Genomic DNA, 19078 nt, shown 5'->3' with positions numbered 1-19078 from the left:
TTTCAAACCATGGTCTTTATATTCATAAACAGCTATAAATATACCTTCCTTAACATCTCATAGCTCTCATGGTAATCATGTGATGTCAAATATGGAAAAATTGTTAATAATCTGTAAAGTACTGTTAGGTACTCTTAGGTATTACTAAAATTTGTGTCCACTGTTCAGATCTTTATATCTTCCTGTGTACCTAACTATTGGAATCATATGTCAAAATGAAAGACATCTTCATTTATGTATAAAAATATTATATAATCAAATATTCAAGTTAATGTACACTTTCCGTAACATAGTATATGCAAGAATAATACATATCAAAAATCTGAAAAAAATCAAAATAGTGCTATGTCTTTATTTAACATTAGACTTATGCTCAGGGGTATGCATAAAATGATAAATAATTCATAAAATGAGTCAACACTTCATATGGTACATAAGGTTACAATTGCACACAGATATTTCATGTGGAATTGCTCTGAAAAGCACTGTTCTGTAAAGGTAGTATTTAGAAAATAAATATCTGATCCATATATTGTTAACTGTAATAGAAAATCAAGTAGAAATAGCTCTGTAAACAATATTTAAACTGTCATAATAAGGAGCAAAAAATTGAAGCTATTTTTAAATAATAGGCAAAATAGAATGTGTTCTTCAAACCTTGTGAATTTTATACTGAAAACTTCCAGAGATATATCTTAGGTAATTATAAGGCCAAGCACAACAACAACAAAATCCTAACTTGAATCCATCAGATGCAGATTTCGTGGCTGACTACATCAAGAGGAAGTTGCAAGCTCTAAAAGCTGGAAGGCCAGTCAATATCAGCAACTCCTCAGAAATGAAGGAAAAGCAGTTTAAATTTGTAGAAGTGAAGGAAAAGCAGTTTAAATTTGTTTAACAAAACCATGTTTTCAAACTAAATTTAATTTATGCATGAGGGCCATTAAATGTGTTCTTTTTAAAAGGAAACTTCTTAATTGGAACTAAATCATTCATTATTCACTGTGATACAGGTTATATACCCTTAGGTTCCATGTGATTATTTACATGTTCAGTTGACAGAAAGGAGAAAAAAACTATTCTAATGACTTAGCTTCGCTTTGACTCACTGGTTTTTATCTCACTTTAACTTCTAATCTCAGTTACAGAGAGTGTTAAAGCTGGAAGAAATAACATTTTGGTAGATGAAAAAGGATAAGTACTAGTCATTTCAAGTTTTTGAAGCTTTCATTAAATAAAGCAAGCTATTTGAAATCTTAAAGCTATTTAAATAAAGGGCAAAGACTTTTCTGTTTTATTTACTTAAGAACTTAAAAGATACTGTTGAAAATTTAACAGTTAATCTATTGAAGGGTGTGGTTAGACATTTATTTTGACAGTGCTCACTGAAAACTCAATTATACCCCCAGAGTCAAACTTGCTCGTCATCAAAATGTCTAAAGATCTGAGTGTTTATGGGGTAACAAAAAACCCCACATTAAACAGTTTACCAGAAATCTGTCACTACAACATCTAAACGAACAATTGGGTGGTTGTCTAAGGCACCTAAACTCAATATGATATTTCAGCTAAAAAGAGTGAAATTATACCTAAGCACTTCATGCATGTTACCAAAAGAGAAGATATTCTTTAATAAAGAAGCACATTTGTAGAATCAAAGAGTCTCATTGTTGTAAGAAATATTTGAGATCATTTCAGTTAGGCTTTTCATTTCTTAAATTTGAAACTGAGGCTGAGATTAAACAGCTAATAAAAAGACAAAGCTGATCCATGACATTGGTTTGAGCAATGATTTCTTAGATATGACCAAAAACACACATACAACAAATGAGATTACATCAAACCAGAGAGCTTCTATACAGCAAAGAAAACAATTAACAGAGGGAAGAGAGACAACTCACAGACTGAGAGAAAACATTTGAAAATTGTATGTCTGATAAAGAGCTAATATGCAAAATATACAAGGAACTCAACTCAATAACAATAAAACAAATAACCCTGTTAAAAAATATGGTCAAAAGACCTGGACAGATATTTCTCCAAAGAAGACATACAAATGGCCAGTAGGGATATTAAAAGGTGTTCAATATCACCATTGATTAGGGAAATGCAAATTAAAATTAGATTTCTCCTGACTCATCTTAGAATGGCTATTACAAAAAAAAATGAAAGACAAGTGTTGGTGAGGATTTGAAGAAAAGAGAACACTTGTAAAATGTTGGTGCGAATGTAAATTAATGCAGCCATTATGGAAAACAGAAGGGAGGTTTCTCAAAAATAAAAAAATATATAATTACTATATGACCCAGAAATTCTACTTCTGGGTGTATATTCAAAGGAGTTAAAATCAGCATGTTGACTAGATATCAATACTTCCATGTTCATTGCAGCATTATTCACAATAGCCAAAATATGGAAACAATCTAAGTGCATATCAAGGGATGAATGGATAATGAAAACTATATATACATATTTATAGTGTATACACACAGTGGAATACTATTCAGCCTTTAAAAAGGAGAAAATTCTGTCATTTGTGAAAACAAGGAACAATCTAGAGGATCTTATGTAAAGTTAAATAAGTCAGGTACAGAAAGACAAATCCATCATGATCTCGCTTACATGTGAAATCTGAAAAATGTCAGACTCATAGAAGTAAAGAGTAGAATGATGGTTAGCAGAGGCTAGAGGAGGCGGGTTAGACAGGAAAAGAAGATGTATTTGTCAAATGGTACAAGGTTCAGCTAGATAGAAGAAATAAGTCCTACTGATCTATTGAGCAATAGGGTAATTATAGTTAATAATAATGTATTATATATTTCAAAATTGCTGAAAGAGTATATTTTAAGTGTTCCCACCATAAAGTAATGATAAATATGTGAGTTGAAAGATACATTAATTAACTTGATATAAATGTTCCACAATGTATACATGTATCTTAACATAATATTGTATGCTATAAATACATACGATAATTAATTATCAAATAAAAAATTAAGATGGAGCTGAGTCAAGAACCCAAGACTCTGAAGTTAGATTTTTCATTTTCTATTATGCCAAAGTGTTTCCTGAATATTAAAATTGAATATGGCACATCCAAAAGCGTGTGTCATAAAAAGACAGGAAAGGGTGGACTGCTGTATATACTCATATTTTTAGTCAGTTGTGTAAGATCTTATTAGAAGAAGAAAATCAGATATTTTAAGAAAATTCTTATAACTCCCATAATACTAAAATTTTATGGCAAACCTAAAACCTTCAAAATATAAGGTTTTATTTAAAGTGAATCATATATATGCAAAGTTTTTATTGAGATTATGAAAGCAAAATCTCTCAAAGTAGCAACACATGTTTTAGACTGTGCTATGCAGAATAGCAGAATGGTGCCAATGGCAAAATCTCTTTCAAAAGAAATAAAAATTCTAGAGGTCTCAAGCCAGCTATACTAATCTATGTCTTAGCAACCTAGTGTAATTCCTACAAATTCTGAGCATTGCCTTTAATGTATCTGCATGGTTCCCATACCATTTCATAAACTTCAAATATTCACACTTTATAATTGACATGATATACAAACTTTATTATTAAATAAGCTATGGAATGATATTCTCAATCTACCCTATAAGGATACTATCTTCCTGTCAGAAAAGCTGAGACTCTCCAATACATATTTACTCCCCAGATCTTTTTTCTGTTTTTATTTTTTTGAGACAGAGTCTCTGTCGCCCAGGCTGGAGTGCAGTGGCACAATCTCGGCTCACTGCAAGCACTCCCCAGATCTTAATTGTGGAATCTCCAGACCGTGTTCAGTCAGTAATCCATTATTAGTTTTGCCTCATGTGTCTTAACCACCTTCTCTTTACCTTCTATTTAAGCCCCAAATAAAAGTTATTATTCTTGGCTCAATTATGCAAATCCTTTGAAGGGAACTGGTGACACTATAGCTTTTCTTTACCTGCCACCTTGTGATGCAGGCTTCCTAGGTATCTGTGAATATTCATATCAGGTTACCTGGACTTCATAGAGGCAGCACCAACAAAAAACATAACTGAGAAATACGCCACTTTCAGACTTTCAAATACATGCCCCACCTTATAATATGTGAACTGATTATTCACTTCTAGACATTCAACTTTCAAACAGGTATGCTCTGTATTAAATATTCACATCCTCCTTCCCTTTCACTCAAAGGACATCCGGAAAGCAAAAAGATGTAACGCAAAGTTCACACATAAGGATAATTATTTGTGATAATGGTGATAATGATCCCTATTTCTTTTTCTGCTCTTATAAATTTGCAAATGTCCTACAAACTAAGTGTATTAAATGAGTCTGTGAAAGATGATACAAGTCCCTAGTATTATTTTTTTCTTATTCTCTAGAAAGTGCTAGCCACGTAGCTCAAAGCAAAATAGAAAAGACGCAAATCAATCATAGGACAAGTGTTGATGCAACTTTCAATTACTGAATACATTTTTAGCCATTTAAAACTAAAAGAAAAGTAACGTCTGTAATCCCAGCATTTTGGGATGCTGAGGCGGGCGGGACACAAGGTCAGGAGATCGAGACTATCCTGGTTAACACAGTGAAACCCTGTCTCTACTAAAAAATACAAAAACAAAAATTAGCCGGGTGTGGTGGCGGGCACCTGTAGTCCCAGCTACTCTGGAGGTTGAGGCAGGAGAATGGCGTGAACCCAGGAGGCAGAGCTTGCAGTGAGCCAAGATCGCACCAGTGCACTCCAGCCTGGACAACAGAGCAAGACTCCATCTCAAAAAAAAAAAAAAAAAAAAGTACCAAAACTCTTTTACTCTTTTTTTATGATTTAAATTTTATTTTAGATTTGAAAAGTGAGATATATATCACTTAACAGTCAGGAAGCGTGTAGTAAACTCAATCTTTGAACCTACCTTACCTAAAACATGTTCGTTTTCTTATACTCATCTCTAAAATAGAGGTAGACAGAGAAAGTGCTTCTTTTTAGAGATTGTAATGAATTCAAACATATTCATTAATTTTATAGCAGTTATTTTGGTTTCACAGTGAAACATTAAAAAGTTCTATCTTATTGGAAAGAAAACCAAGTAGCTATCTAAGTTCTTGATGAGAAGGAATTTGTTCTACTGTTTTAAGTGCATGAGTGATAAAGCAAGACTTAGAAATATTTTTGTTAGACCATTTCATTTTAATAGTATTTTCTATTATAACAGAAATGACCTACAGTGAAATAATTCAAAATACCCTTCCTTCTGAAGGTGGTTTCCACATAAAATTGTAACATTACTATGATCTAAATTTAAATAAAATTTTCTATTGATGTTAAAAGTTTGATAATATACAGTTTGTTAAAGTGGTTTGGTCACTATTTGGGTACTATCGACTTCAAACCATAGGTGTTTAAATGAACCAAAGTCTTTGGTTTATATCTATAGCCTTTTGTCTAATTTGATTAATAACTAGTATACCAGTCATTCATATATAGTCATAACTGGCCAACAAAGGTTTACTTGGTAGGAGGGTGACAGTTTACCCTTTAATACCATATGATTAAAATACACAAGATGTTCTACAGAAATAACAACAAATTGTTTATTTCTAACAGCATAATTTTCCTTTTATAGGAAGCTCTCAACATTAATTTGGAGCCACATTTTAATTTTATAATGTAATCATTCAGTAAATGGCCATTAGATATTGGGTTATTTGGAAAATTGTAAAAAATCAGATTTCTGACAATGTCCTTTAAAATAATTAACTCAGCTGGAAACAGTAAAACAAGACTTAAAAATACAAATCATAACATGAATATTCGAATGATTGTACAGTGAAACAATTGTATGCAAATAATTAAGAACAGTGACTATAATAAAAAAGTTTAATAGATTTGACATCAACATTTAAAGAATATAACTTACACATATGTAAATAAGCCATCAAACTTGAAGCTGTCAAATTGTGAAAAACAGTAGTAAACAATAAAAATCACTTACTCATGGGAAACACTGCAAAATGTCATGAAATCATTTCAGAAATGAAGGTACACTAATGAAAAATAATCATAGTTTTAAACTCAGTCTCACCTCACCTTTAAGAAACACACAGTGTAAAACAGCAATAAATGGGATAATTTATATTACTGCAATAAAATGCAAATATATGTATTGTATACTAGCACCCTCTCTTCAATGTATACTTTAATCCAATAGCTTTCTACCACTAGAAATTTATCATAAGAAAATAATGGTGGCTTACACCTATAATACAAGCTGTCTTGTAGGCTGAGGCAATAAGGTCAATTGAGCCTAGGAGTTTCAGATCAGCGTGGGCAACATAGTGGGATACTGTGTCTACCAAAAAATAAAAATAAATAAAAAATACCAGTCATAGTGGCTGGCACCTGAAACCTTGCTGCTTGGGAGACTCATATGAACCTAGGTTGATCTGAGAAGGAGTATCATTTGAGCCCAGGAGGTTGAGTCTGCAGTGAGCTACGATCATTCCATCACTGCAGCCTGGGCGACAGAGCAGGACCCTGTCACATATAAAAAGGAAAAGAATTCAGAAGGTGCACAAAAATATATAAAGATATTTCTTAAAGCTGCATTTGTAATACTGCAAAAGCAATGCCACATTGAGATGGGGTACGAAGATTAAGGTGGAGTCACCAGTGACAACTGAAATCTGGAGTCAGAATGCTGTATCTAAGTGGGATGACAGTTTCTCTGCTGCAGCTCACCATCACCATGCAGCAGAGTTGCTCTATTACTTCTGAATTTTCCACATTCTTAAAGAAAAGCAGAAAATCCAGTTTTTAAGACAAAAATCAAGTTACAAGTATTGACAGAAAAATCACTTTTAATTAATCATAAACAGTAACAACACACTATAACAGTAAATCTAATTCAGCCTGATACCAGGCTGTACCAATAGATACAATGAAACTGCCTAATATTAGTAAAACAATTGTATGGTAGAAAAATACTGGCATAAAAATGTTCATAGTAAATTCATAAATGGAAAAACCAGTCTGTTTTATTTAAATCAAAAGGAGCTAGATGAATTGCAGACTACAAATTAATAGTTATACCTTTCAATTTTAGAATTAATGATATATTTTTCTTTATTTTTTGAGTTTTCATTATTGCAATGTATTATGCTGAAATTAGCTAAAAAAAAAAAGAGTAACCCTCTGAGTGATATAGAAATTTCTAATGAGAAATTAGATGTGTCCCTAACAAACCCACCTATGAATCAGTTCGAAGGTAGTAAGAAAATTTTTATCACAGTCAGGGAGAATGGGAACCTGTGACATGTGTCAGTGACATATTGATAACACTGTGCACTGAGCTGACTTGAGAAGTATTTGTACCTAATGATTTCCAGTGTCATAAAACATAGATAAGAACACTGAATATTAGCACGGTTGATATTTGGTCCCTACAACAGAGAGTATGGTGGTTAATTTTAGAGGTCAACTTGAATGGACTAAGGGATGCCTGGATAGCTAGTAAAACCTATTAAAGTATTATTTAATGTAGTATTGTATAATATACATTAAAAACATTATTACATTACGTGTATTATAATGTAATACATTATAATATATTAAGGACATTATTATATTAATACATTACTTAGTATAGTATTACTTCATACATTAAAATGGTAACTAAGCTTGAAGAAGCCCTGAGCAGACAAAACCAGATAGACCTCATAAGCAGCCTCTCAACCTTGCTTGCTTTGCAAACATAAACAAAACTTCAGGTATTTCTGGTAAGTGCCTATATGAAAGAAAAACAGAACTTTCTTTTTCTTTCCAAAAGGAGTATTTACTATGGTTTTCCTGTTCCTGTATCACATTACTCACATTACACACTGAGTGTGTGGGAGAGCAGAGAGATTTTATTTACAAGTTTTAGATCAAGAGAGCATAACCAGATCCCAGGTTAAGACTTTACATTACAGAATACTCATATTGGTAATACTTGAAAGATATACTCTTCACTGTAATTGCCGCAAACAATAAAATACTCTAAAACAATATGCAGTGTGTTTGTAAAAGGCCAATAACATGCTTATATTTTTGCTGTTGAAAAACTACACAAAAGCAAATGACTAGAACAGTAGACCAATTAGTATCAGTAGAATTGTATCATCAAACATTCCAATGAGCTTGAATGTAAGATCTGACATAACCAGATAATTCCAGGGCAAGGTAATCCACTGCATTTACATTCTCTTTCTACCAATTAGTGCAAGCATATCCAGATAAATGATATTGATTCTACATTATTTTAGAGTGAAATCACCTAATAACTTCTTCTGTACTCTTTCTTTCCATTTTTATCCTAATTATTTGTCTGATAATGATCATTTAAATTGGTAAAACTCTGATTACATTACATCCTTCAGTTCAAAGTAGCATTGGATAAAGACATTTTGGCTGCAGTCAAATCACTCTTTCATAGTCATCAGCTTTTAGAACATTCTGAGATTTTATTTTCCATCTAAACTTTTCAGTTAATTTTACTCTAACTTTTAATTGATGTTGCTGAGTAGCAAAGGAGTCTGAAGGGACACTGGTTTGTTTTGAAAAATGAAGAAAGAAAGGCATGTAAATCCTATAAATGTAATTCTAATGAAATCAAGATAAAATATAGTGTATATAAAAAGAAATACAATTATTTCTAATAACTATGCTTTCATTTCAAATAATTTTCAACAAGTTAGTGATGTAGAATAAATACAATTCCAGAAGAATCTAGGATTTTTTCTATTTTATTGCTTTTTATTAAATTATAACTACTTGAAGGCTTTGAAAAATTGAACACCAGTAAAACTGCCCTTCTTTCGTTAATATGTTTTGTTTTCTTGTTTCATTTTTTAATTCAACTAGTCATTCACCAGAAAAATTTACTTAGGTCATCCTTTCTTGGTGCTCCTTTCATAGCACTTAACGCAAGTGTTACTTGTTGTAGTCTTTTGTCTATGAATCTATTAATGCTGAGAAACTGAACATTCCTAGGAGTGTCCTAATAAGAAAGAAAAATTAACAATTTCAGCCGAATTTTTACTTAAATAAATATTCATATAGTTTGCCTTTCAGGATCATGACAAACACTTTAATTATATAAGAAGGTCTTTGTATACACATCAAACTATCAAGAAGTCATATCTGATTTTATGCTTTTCTACCACTCTTCCCCAAAACACTTGTTCAAAATCTTTACTTTTAAAGGGTCTGAACTGTGTGTCAAGCACCGACATCAGCATGTTACCTGAATTATCTCATTAAAGTCTTGTGATACTCATGCAGTATTAGCAGTGAAGAAACTGAAGCACAGAAGCTTCAGGTAAAATGTCCAGTTTTAGAGAAACTAAACAGTAGAGTCTGGAAGACCAATTACTGACCTTGTACAATTGCCCAGTATCGTGTACTGACCTAAAAAGGCCTATGAGAGATCAACCCATTAAGATCCATGACATAAAGAAAATTGTTTGTCCTACAATATCCCAATCTGGATAAAAGCGCATACAGAGAATATGCTTAAGCATGATGACAAAAAATTAGAAAGAACTGTGAATGCACTTTACAAAACAAAAAGGAACACAAGGGAATTTGGAACCAAGTTAAAAATTAAATATGTTCATGTACACATAACAAAAGCATGATCGTAAATAAACTGAGTCAACACTGTACTATGAAGGTGAAACTTTCTTTTTAGGATAAGCTAAACCTTGTATAACTTGTAAAAAAAATGCAATCATGTATTTTTATGTACTAAACCCAATATTTCTTTTGGCTTATATACTAAAAACAGGAATTTCTTCTTGTAATGAAAAAAAAACCACAGGCATCAAGGAGTAACAAAACTAATGTCTTAGAATGTAAAATATAGAAGTACCAGTTAAGGTTTTTTTTACATAATACATGTGAAAACTGCATCAGAATTTTTAAAAACCTACAGCATAATTGTTTCTGACAATAAGCAATCACATTCTGCTGGAGGTAACTTTAGTAACGTCAAGCAAAAGTCTTAAAATTATGACAAGTGGTATTCGTTTAAAATACTCTCAAGAGCTCTTAGAAATCAAGAACACAGTATCTGGACCCTTGATTTGAATTCACACTCAATCTCTTTCTAACTGGGAAACTTGGGACAAAGTTTTAAACTGTCCTGAACATATCATGCCTAGCTAGTAATAAGTTAAGAAAATACTAGGGGTTTATAAAGTTACAAAAATCAAATGAGTTAATAAATGTAATGTGCTTAAAGTAATAACTGGCACAAAATAATTATAACATAATTCATTATTATTTTAAATATCTAAATTCTCTAACTTGGAGCTATTTTGAACAGATAAATATATATAATTAAAAATTTCTAATACATGTTTTTCATTACTTATCATGTAGAAAACTATAGCTTTCCAGATGAAAATATAGTATAATGTAGAAGACACATATAATATTTATTAAATTGGAATGCTATCATTTTAAATTATTTTGAAGCTCATTAAAGTAAGTCTGAACTGGCCAACTTTTTATTTATTAATTAAATGTTTGCCTAGAACAGTTAGTATCCTTTTCTAAGACTTAATTCCCAAATCTACAATCTTTCTTTTCCCATTTGGAGATGGGTAGGAATACTATTCCTTTCTTACCCATCCCTTTCTCTATTTTCATTATAATAACAAATATGCCCTTGCCTAAGCATATGCCCACAATTAATAATACAGATTCACTGTACTGTTTCACCAAATTTAACCTGTTATTTTTGGAAATAGGATGTTTAAAAATGGTTTTGTTATTCCTTAATACAGGCCAAATGTCATCAGTATATAGTGGTCCAGATGTATTCTAAATATCAATTGAAAAACATTCTTTAACCTAACAACACACAACATATTTCAAAGAGTGAATAACTGTGAGAAGCTTGGAAATTGTAGGTATTATTGAAAAACTATTTTTTTTTTTGCATATGTGTTACAAGCATTTGCGTAGGTTATATGTTTTATAGCTCTAGTTATAAAAATAGAGAATAAATTATATTCCCTCACATCTATACAAAATGGTCAGCAAGAATACACATCTACAGAAGTTTAAAGTATTTACTTTTTTTTAGTTAATTCATGTTTCAGAACCTTAAAGACAGCAAATCATAATACCCATTGATTATAATGTCACATTTCAGTTATTATATTATTATATTTACTTATTATAACTTTTAGAATTTTAGGAGGAAAACAATAATTCTGAGTATAAAATTTGAATATTTGTACCCTAAAAATTTCCAGTTCCATTTTCAATAATTTAGTAGAATGTTTCTCAGAGAAATAAGAAGACATTTAAAAACATGAAGTACTAGGTTTTCAAGTATATTGCAAAGCCATAAATAATATATAATCTAGCAGTGGTATAATAACTAATATATTATTTTTCAATTATATTAAGTTTTAAGAACTCGATGCTCCTAACATTTTTAAATAATACTATATAAAATACAACTCAAATGATATCAGCTCAAATTCATGTATACATCTTTGCAGGTAAAGTCTTTTAAAATTAAAAATAATTTAAAATTTTGTCATACATTTATGAACCCATTTTAAAGAACATGATATGTCATGCAAATGTTAATTTAATACATAATGCATTAGTAAAAACTGTTCTGAATATATACATATATTATGTTTATGTTAGAAAACCATTTTTAAACAGCAATTAGATTGCATTGATTCATCAAATTATTAAATCACAGCATTGCTAAACTCAATTTTTACTCTCCTAAGCATATTGGAATCTATGAGAATATACAGTAGAGATAGTAATTTGAATAGAATTTAACTTACATGTTTTAGCAAAGAAGAAATAAAAACTGGAATATCATGGGTTTCTAACATGCCTATTTGTTAGTTGTCCTTTTAAAAATTTCTTTATAGAAGCATTTTGAGTGAAGCCCACAGATTATTTAATAACTTATTAATTATTCAAAAAAGTCTGTCCTTGCTGGCAATGTGGAATACACCATAGAGCAGGGGTCCCCCACCCCAGGGGCTGCAGACGGGTTACCTGCTCATGTTCTGTTAGGAACTGGGCCTCACAGCAGGAGGTGACCTGCGGGACAGGTAATGCTGGGCAGCATTACCACCTGAGCTCCGCCTCCTGTCAGAACTCAGAGCGGCATTAGATTATCATAGGCCCAGGAACCCTACTGTTAACTGCACATGTGAGGGATATAGGTTGCACACTCCTTATGAGAATCTAATAACTAATGCCTGATGATGTGAAGTGGAAGAGTTTCACATACCCCCATCCCCACAATCCACTCACCCAGCCACTCCTGGTCTGTGAAAAATTTTCTTCCACAAAACTCGTCCCTGGTGCCAAAAAGTTTGGGACTGCCGTGTTAAGGTGAAAAAGGGTACATGTGGTAATTATAAAAAAAGAAAAAGTTCAATAAATATAGGAAAAAACTCTAGCATACATATGTATATGTGGACATATATACTTACATATACATGATTTTTCTGATTTGAAGAATGTCTAAAAAATGAGAAAGTGACATTGAAAGCCCTTTTAAAGGATCATTCATAGTTAAATATAAATATACTCTCTCTATATATATATAAATATAAATATACTCTCTCTATATATATGTGTGTATATGTTATATATATTTATATATATACACACACACATTTTATATAGACAGGGTCTCACTATGTTGCCCAGGCTGGTCTTAAACTCTAGCTCAAGTGAGCCTCGGCCTCCCAAAGTGCTGGAATTATGGGCATAAGCCACTGCGCCTGGCCCACAGTTAAATATCTTAAGTCAAAACTTATAATTGTAATTGTACTTCCTTTCTCTTCCTCGCTTCACTCTTGAAAGGAATTCAACACTGAAAAAGAGGTGGAGACTTAACTGAGTCATTCACAAATAAGAACTTTAGAAAAGTGAAAAAACATAGTTATATGAATCATTTCTAATGATTTGCTCATCTTTAAAGCATAGGCCAATATTTCAATTTTACCCAACTTTACGCAGCTGTATGATGCAGTCCAGAAACATCTTAGTGTAGAGAATTTTTTCATAAAATGTAAGATATTTTATTTAAATTAAATGGCTGATCAACCATAAGAATTCCACTGTAAAGTAACCAAAGAAGTACAATTCTTAGAAGACAATCATGAAACAGTTTTAAGAATTAAAGAAAAGTAATCACTTTTCACCAAGAATCAAACTTTTAGTTGGCATAGCATAAAATAATTTCTCACATTGGCAAAAGAAAAACCTCCAGAAACCTGCAGCCGAATGTCCTCTCCCCACTCCCACTCCCACTCCTAAAGAAAATACAAGCTGGACCGAGGCACCATGATTTCTCCTGCCTTTTGGATTTGCTGTCTGTACCACAGATGTGTCTTCTAGTCTAATCCCACTCATAAAACTGAGCAAATGGCATACCAAGAAATGGCATACCAAGACAGAGGATCTAACATGTGTTTGACTTTTCTGAAGCATCTCAAGTCCCTGGATTCTACCTGCTGTTCTCCATATTTTCAAACATGTTCTCACTGAAGTATCACTAGTCCCTGGATTCCACCTCCTGTTCTATATATATTTTAATGTTGATGTCCTATTCTCGTTGTTAAAATGTGAGTTTCTATACAAGTTGTTTCTTATTTGTACCTGAAGACTTTGAATAGGCTCTGGCACTCCCAGACACGGGATATCAGACAGATGCAGGCCTTAACTAGGTCATAGGACTGGACTTACATAGAAGTGGCTGTGGTTTGTGAGACTAGGTTGTTGTGGTTTTATTGTTGTTGTTTTGTTTTTTCATTTTGTCTAAGGACTTGAAAATCTTCAGGGGATATGTGTGTTGAGATTTGTCTTCTTCTAGTGATCCTCTTTTAAAACACAAATCAATCCTGTTAAGGAATCCATTAAATCAATATTAGTGTGAATGGATTTTTTTAGGTAGCATGGATGAATTCAATGTAAATGCAAATGTAGTATGTGGAAGAAGACCCATTCTCATTCTATGAATATAGGACAGGGATGAGAATATATATAACATTATAGTTAACGAAAAATATATGTTTCTGGTTTATGTGAAATCAATTTATTTTATATATATATATATATTCTACAGATACAATATGAATTTCATCAGATCACAGAGGATGAGGAGAGAAAAGATAGTATGATGGCTACTAGATCCTCCTGGGGGATTATTTTTTAAAAGGCAGTCTTTGGCAATAATGAACACTAACACCTTCTGATAGATATCCATTGGCTTGAAGAAAAAATGTGTCAGAAATTTATCATTGGAGAAAAGTCAATGTTTCCATTAGTATTAATGTAGCTAAAGATGGCTCAAGGGTAAAATTATTCAAAATACTATGCATCACAATAGTGCCACCCTGTGGACTACTCTCTCTCACCCCATGGGGAAAGGGGCTATGTGAAAGTAAAAGGAATTTCTAGAACAGCAAAACAAAATTATTTATATTTTTTTTACGTAGAAATTGATTGTGTTTGCTATCAGTGGTGTAATTATTTTACAAAGAAGCCCTTGAACTATGGCAGAAATTCTGATTGCTGTGTCACTATGTGTCAACCTCAATATATCAATCGTAACACCTGTGATTTGGGGTTAATATGAAGCAAAAACAAACTTCTCTTAGGTTAAGTTTATTTTCCAAGAATTTAACTAGTTTCCTAATTTTTTCCCCAGCTTTCCAAATTCTTAGTGTAACACCAACCAAATATCAAAAGAGATTATTAGAGTTTCAATAAAAAAATAAAGAATAAGCTTATAATTCACATTATTCCATTACATGCATTATTAGAGAGGACATTTCATTAAAGCATGCAAGCTGCATTTTTTTTTTAAATTTCGACATGTAGATAGTTTAAACTAGAAGCCAGCCAACACTTTGATATAGCATAAGACAACTGGGAAATGTCAGTTGAGTAAAGTGGTTATTTAAAGAAAATAAGCAAATACAATATTCTTTTTGTCTATTGATATGTGATGCTGTACTATTATTGGTCAAACTTTTTAATTAGTAGGAAACTCTAATGCTTCCGATCACAAAAACATGTTCTGTAAAATAGCACTGTATATGAAAATAGTACAAAAAGCAGAAATTAGAACTCTGACACTATAGTGTCAATGAACATCACACAGATTGAACACCACGGTAATGAATGACCAACATCTTTAGGCTGGAAAGAGTGGGAAAAATTAAGAATTTCATGGAGATGTTATTTTCAAAAATAGGCTCAATAAAATGACCTAACTCTCCATTGGGTTCAGAATGTGATCAATCATCTCTTTCACTTTTATGTTACCTTTGTGAAGTTTTATTAATGGAAATGAAGAGATGTACTAGAAACAAAATGATTGTAGGCACTGTTAAATTCACTTTCTCTTTGTATAATTTCATGAAAGTGACCTGAACTGCTTTGCATTAGTAGGGAAAAAGATAAACATATAAATACATGAAATTAAAAGGTGAGAATAAAAAATAAAAAAGTTGGTATCTATCCAAGTGAGAAAGTGATAATCATAATGTTTAAAGTTATCATCAAACCAAACCCATCAGTACACTGATTTTTTTTTTAACTTAAGATTTTAATAATGCTGAAACATTTCTGTCACCTCAGTACTAGTGCTTTCTAGTTTAAATCTCAAAGGGCCATCATTCAAGGCTGCAAATATACAAATGATAATAAAACTTTGTTATTTGAGAATGCCCATCTTCTAACAGGATAGCCATGACAATAATAATGGCATTGATAGAAGAAAACAAGAAAATTTCAAGAAGATAAATACTAGGGAAAGTTTTTACATTAAAATGCAAGTATGACACCCTCCCTCACAAAAATCAAGTTCATTAACACTAAGTTTGTCAATTTCATAGAATACTTCTTGAACTAGGAGAACTGGAATCACTCATCCTGTTAGATATGCAATTAATTGGACCTCCTTGAACCAATATTTTGCATGTTAGGAGTTGTAAATCTCAATTGTTAAGCATCTTCAGGCACTAAAATTTGAGAAAAACTGTTCTAGAGCCTGGAACTAAAGAGTTTATTTGAAAATCAATAGTTACAAATGAGAGCTGTTTCTTCCCTCCTTGGGATTCTCAAGTCTTTTCAAAGCATTTACCAAGCGAAGAATCTGCCCTTTGAGATAAACCTGCTCATGCAGATTTAAGATAAGGTTGATTTCTGCTGACGATAATCCATCTTCTACACACACACACACACACACACACATATACACTCTCAAACACACACCGCTCAGAGTTTTGCTTTATTTCCTCCTCTTCTACACTGTCCTAATTCTCCTTCAGTACAGTCCATCTTCCTAATTTTGTCCTACTCTCACCACTTTCATGGTACTCTGGTCTCCCTATACTCTCCATGTCCTCCAACACACCTGGCTCAGTAGGAAGCCTAGGCATACACAGTATATACCCAGGAAATGTATAAACTATACTGTCAGGGGATTAGTTTATTTTAATTCAGGGCAACCCAACTGTGAGCTGCCCTAAGGGGAAGAATACAAGTAACAAGGGCCATTACACAGAGGGAGATTTACGTTCAGACTGAAAGCTACAAGTATACAGAAGCAAGAGAGAAAGAGAGAGAGAGAACAAATAAATAAAATAAAAAAGCAAGCAAGCACAAAGCAGCAGCAGCAGTTCAAGTTCCAGATTCCACTACTTGCAGTTTAATGTAAAGGGATCCTCGTAGAGGAGAGATGTTATTGAGGCCAGATCTTGGACCTTGCCTCCCACTGCTTTATAGGATATCCTGAAATCTACAGCACACGTGTGAAAAAGTGGATAAAACCATCTAATATTATTCTCCTAAAACAAATGAGATCAGAAATAAAATGTACAGTAGTGTCTTTATGGAACCAAGTATTGCAAGATCCGAATACTAACGGGTTCATTTATTTCACTGATTACCGTATGTAGATATGAAATTCCAGGCACTGATTTTTCATTAAACCACTCTCTTAAGGTTAACTTGCCTCTCTCTCTTTTCACCTATGAATCCATATTCTTGCCACGTAAATTGTAATATTGATTTTTAACATTTCCCCACAGTTCAAAAATATTGTTTGCCAAAAATCAAGGGCCATTTCTAATAATTCATGTAATTCCTGTTATTAGCTAATGTGTAAGAGTAGGGAACAATTAAACATGCTGTATACAAAATCTTACCATGCTGAATTACACCCAAGATATTAGTTCAGTCATCCTCCAAATTACCTCGAAACTAAAAAGGATCAGATACTTAAATGAAAAACTTCAGGCAAGGTAGGAAAGAAGTCTTTTATCATCCCTGTATATTGCAAAAGTGTTCCATTCTCTCTAAATTCACATTATATTTATTAATGAGCAGCACATGGAAAGAAAGAAAATGAGAGAGAGAAAGAGAAGAAGGAAAGAAGGAGGGAAGGAAGGAAGGAAGGAAGGAAGGAAGGAAGGAAGGAAGGAAGGAAGGAAGGAAGGAAGGAAGGAAGGAAAGGGAGGGAGGGAGGGAGGAAGGAAGGAGAGAAGGAAGAGAAGAAAAGATAAAGAAGGAAAGAAGACAGGATGGTGGGAAAGTGAGAGACAGAAAAAGAGACAGAGATAACGATGAGAGAGATAAAAGAGAGAAACTCTAATGTCTTTGATATCCCCCAATTTAAAAGATAAGGATGTGACCCCTCCCCCCCATTTACATATAATGGAACAAGCCAAGTCTCTATTCACTACATGTGGACATTAAGAAAACTTGCATAGGGAAAACTTTTGGGGAGCAATGAAGGTGATTTCTGAGCTGCCACTGCAGTTGTATATGACACTGACATTTATTTCCCATAATTCTTGCCCACAGGAAACACATCCTTTAAGAAACTGAATAAAATCAAGTTGGACATTCTTAAAATCTACGAGGTATCAACTTCCCTGAGAAGCTCACATTCCCCCAACACAAACATATATATGTAAGGAGCAAGGCATTCAGGCGATGAGCTGTGAAAGGTACTTCCACCTTGTCAGGGTGCCAAGGATTTGGTTATTCCTGATCCTGGATCTGAAAAGCGGGGGTGGGGTGTGCGATGATAAATGAGGGTGAGAAGAATGTTTCCATGAAACCAGACACCCTTTTGGAATCTGGGCTGAGAATCAGGATCCCACCCCCTTGCCTACCTCCAGGCTCCAGTAAGCAACCGCTTGCGTCCTCCCCTGTGTTCCTTCCGCAGCAGCGGACGTAGGGATCCCGAGCAGCCAGGGAGCTTATGTCCCGCAGAGAGCTCCTGCCAAGCGCTTCTCTCTCGACTAGTTACCAATTGAGAAAAAAAGGGACAGAGACACACAACAAGGATGGTGATCAAAATCCAATATCAGGCACCAGGGTCCCAGAAGGTTCCGGCTCCTCTTCTGCGCCCTTACCCGGTTCTTTTCGCCTAGCAAAGGGTCACCCAGGGAGCCCCCAGCAGCAGATCCTTCCCTTTTGCTCCTCCTGATAGCGCCAATCTTCGCCGCCACTGCCACACTGCGCGCCCAGCTACCCACTCACCGCACAGCGAGAAGGCCTGGCGGAGACAGCGCGGGGGGAGGATTAAAAGGATAGATCTTTGGAAGGGTAAGGGAGAAAAACTTTGATGTTGTAACCACACACAGGACTGAGAAGAAACCAAAACAAGTTGCAGCTTCAGGAGCAGGGAGGACGCTTTCGCCAGCTCGGGAAAAAAAAAAAAATCACTCCCTACCAAAATCAGGGGGAGTAAGCTCCCCGCTCCTTGAGCGATCACCGAGCGCACCTCGCAATCTCTGATCTTCAAACCTACTGAAAAAGCACAGGGCATGGGGAGTCCTGTTGGTTCACGCCCGGGGTACGAATACCAAAAGCGCCTCCCGCTGGAGAGGCTGTGGGGAACTCAAGGCAAAGACAGAGGCAAACGCAGCACTGGAAAGAGCGAGGGGAGTCCGAGCTGCCGCCTGCAAAAGCAGAGACGCGTCTCCCTTTGGGCAAAGTGACTGCTACAAAGTCTGTTCCCTGCTGCCC

At 33.8% G+C, this 19078-nt stretch overlaps 1 protein-coding gene across 1 annotated transcript in view; it reads right to left on the bottom strand.

Annotated features, from left to right (window-relative positions):
- PCDH15 (protocadherin related 15) overlaps positions 1–18540 on the bottom strand; it is a 1828063-nt gene extending 1809523 nt beyond the window's left edge. Inside the window, exons 1-2 of the mRNA XM_025396095.1 lie at positions 18463–18540; positions 18220–18348 (exon numbers count right to left, since the gene is read on the bottom strand). The gene's annotated coding sequence lies outside the window, so the exon portion shown is untranslated. The remainder of the gene's footprint in view (positions 1–18219; positions 18349–18462) is intronic.
- Positions 18541–19078: the final 538 nt, after the last annotated feature.

This window comes from Theropithecus gelada, chromosome 9 (assembly GCF_003255815.1).
Source record: "Theropithecus gelada isolate Dixy chromosome 9, Tgel_1.0, whole genome shotgun sequence".
Lineage (NCBI taxonomy): Eukaryota > Metazoa > Chordata > Mammalia > Primates > Cercopithecidae > Theropithecus > Theropithecus gelada.
Note: the sequence above shows the minus strand (reverse complement) of the source record. Positions and strands in the feature narration are given on the sequence as shown.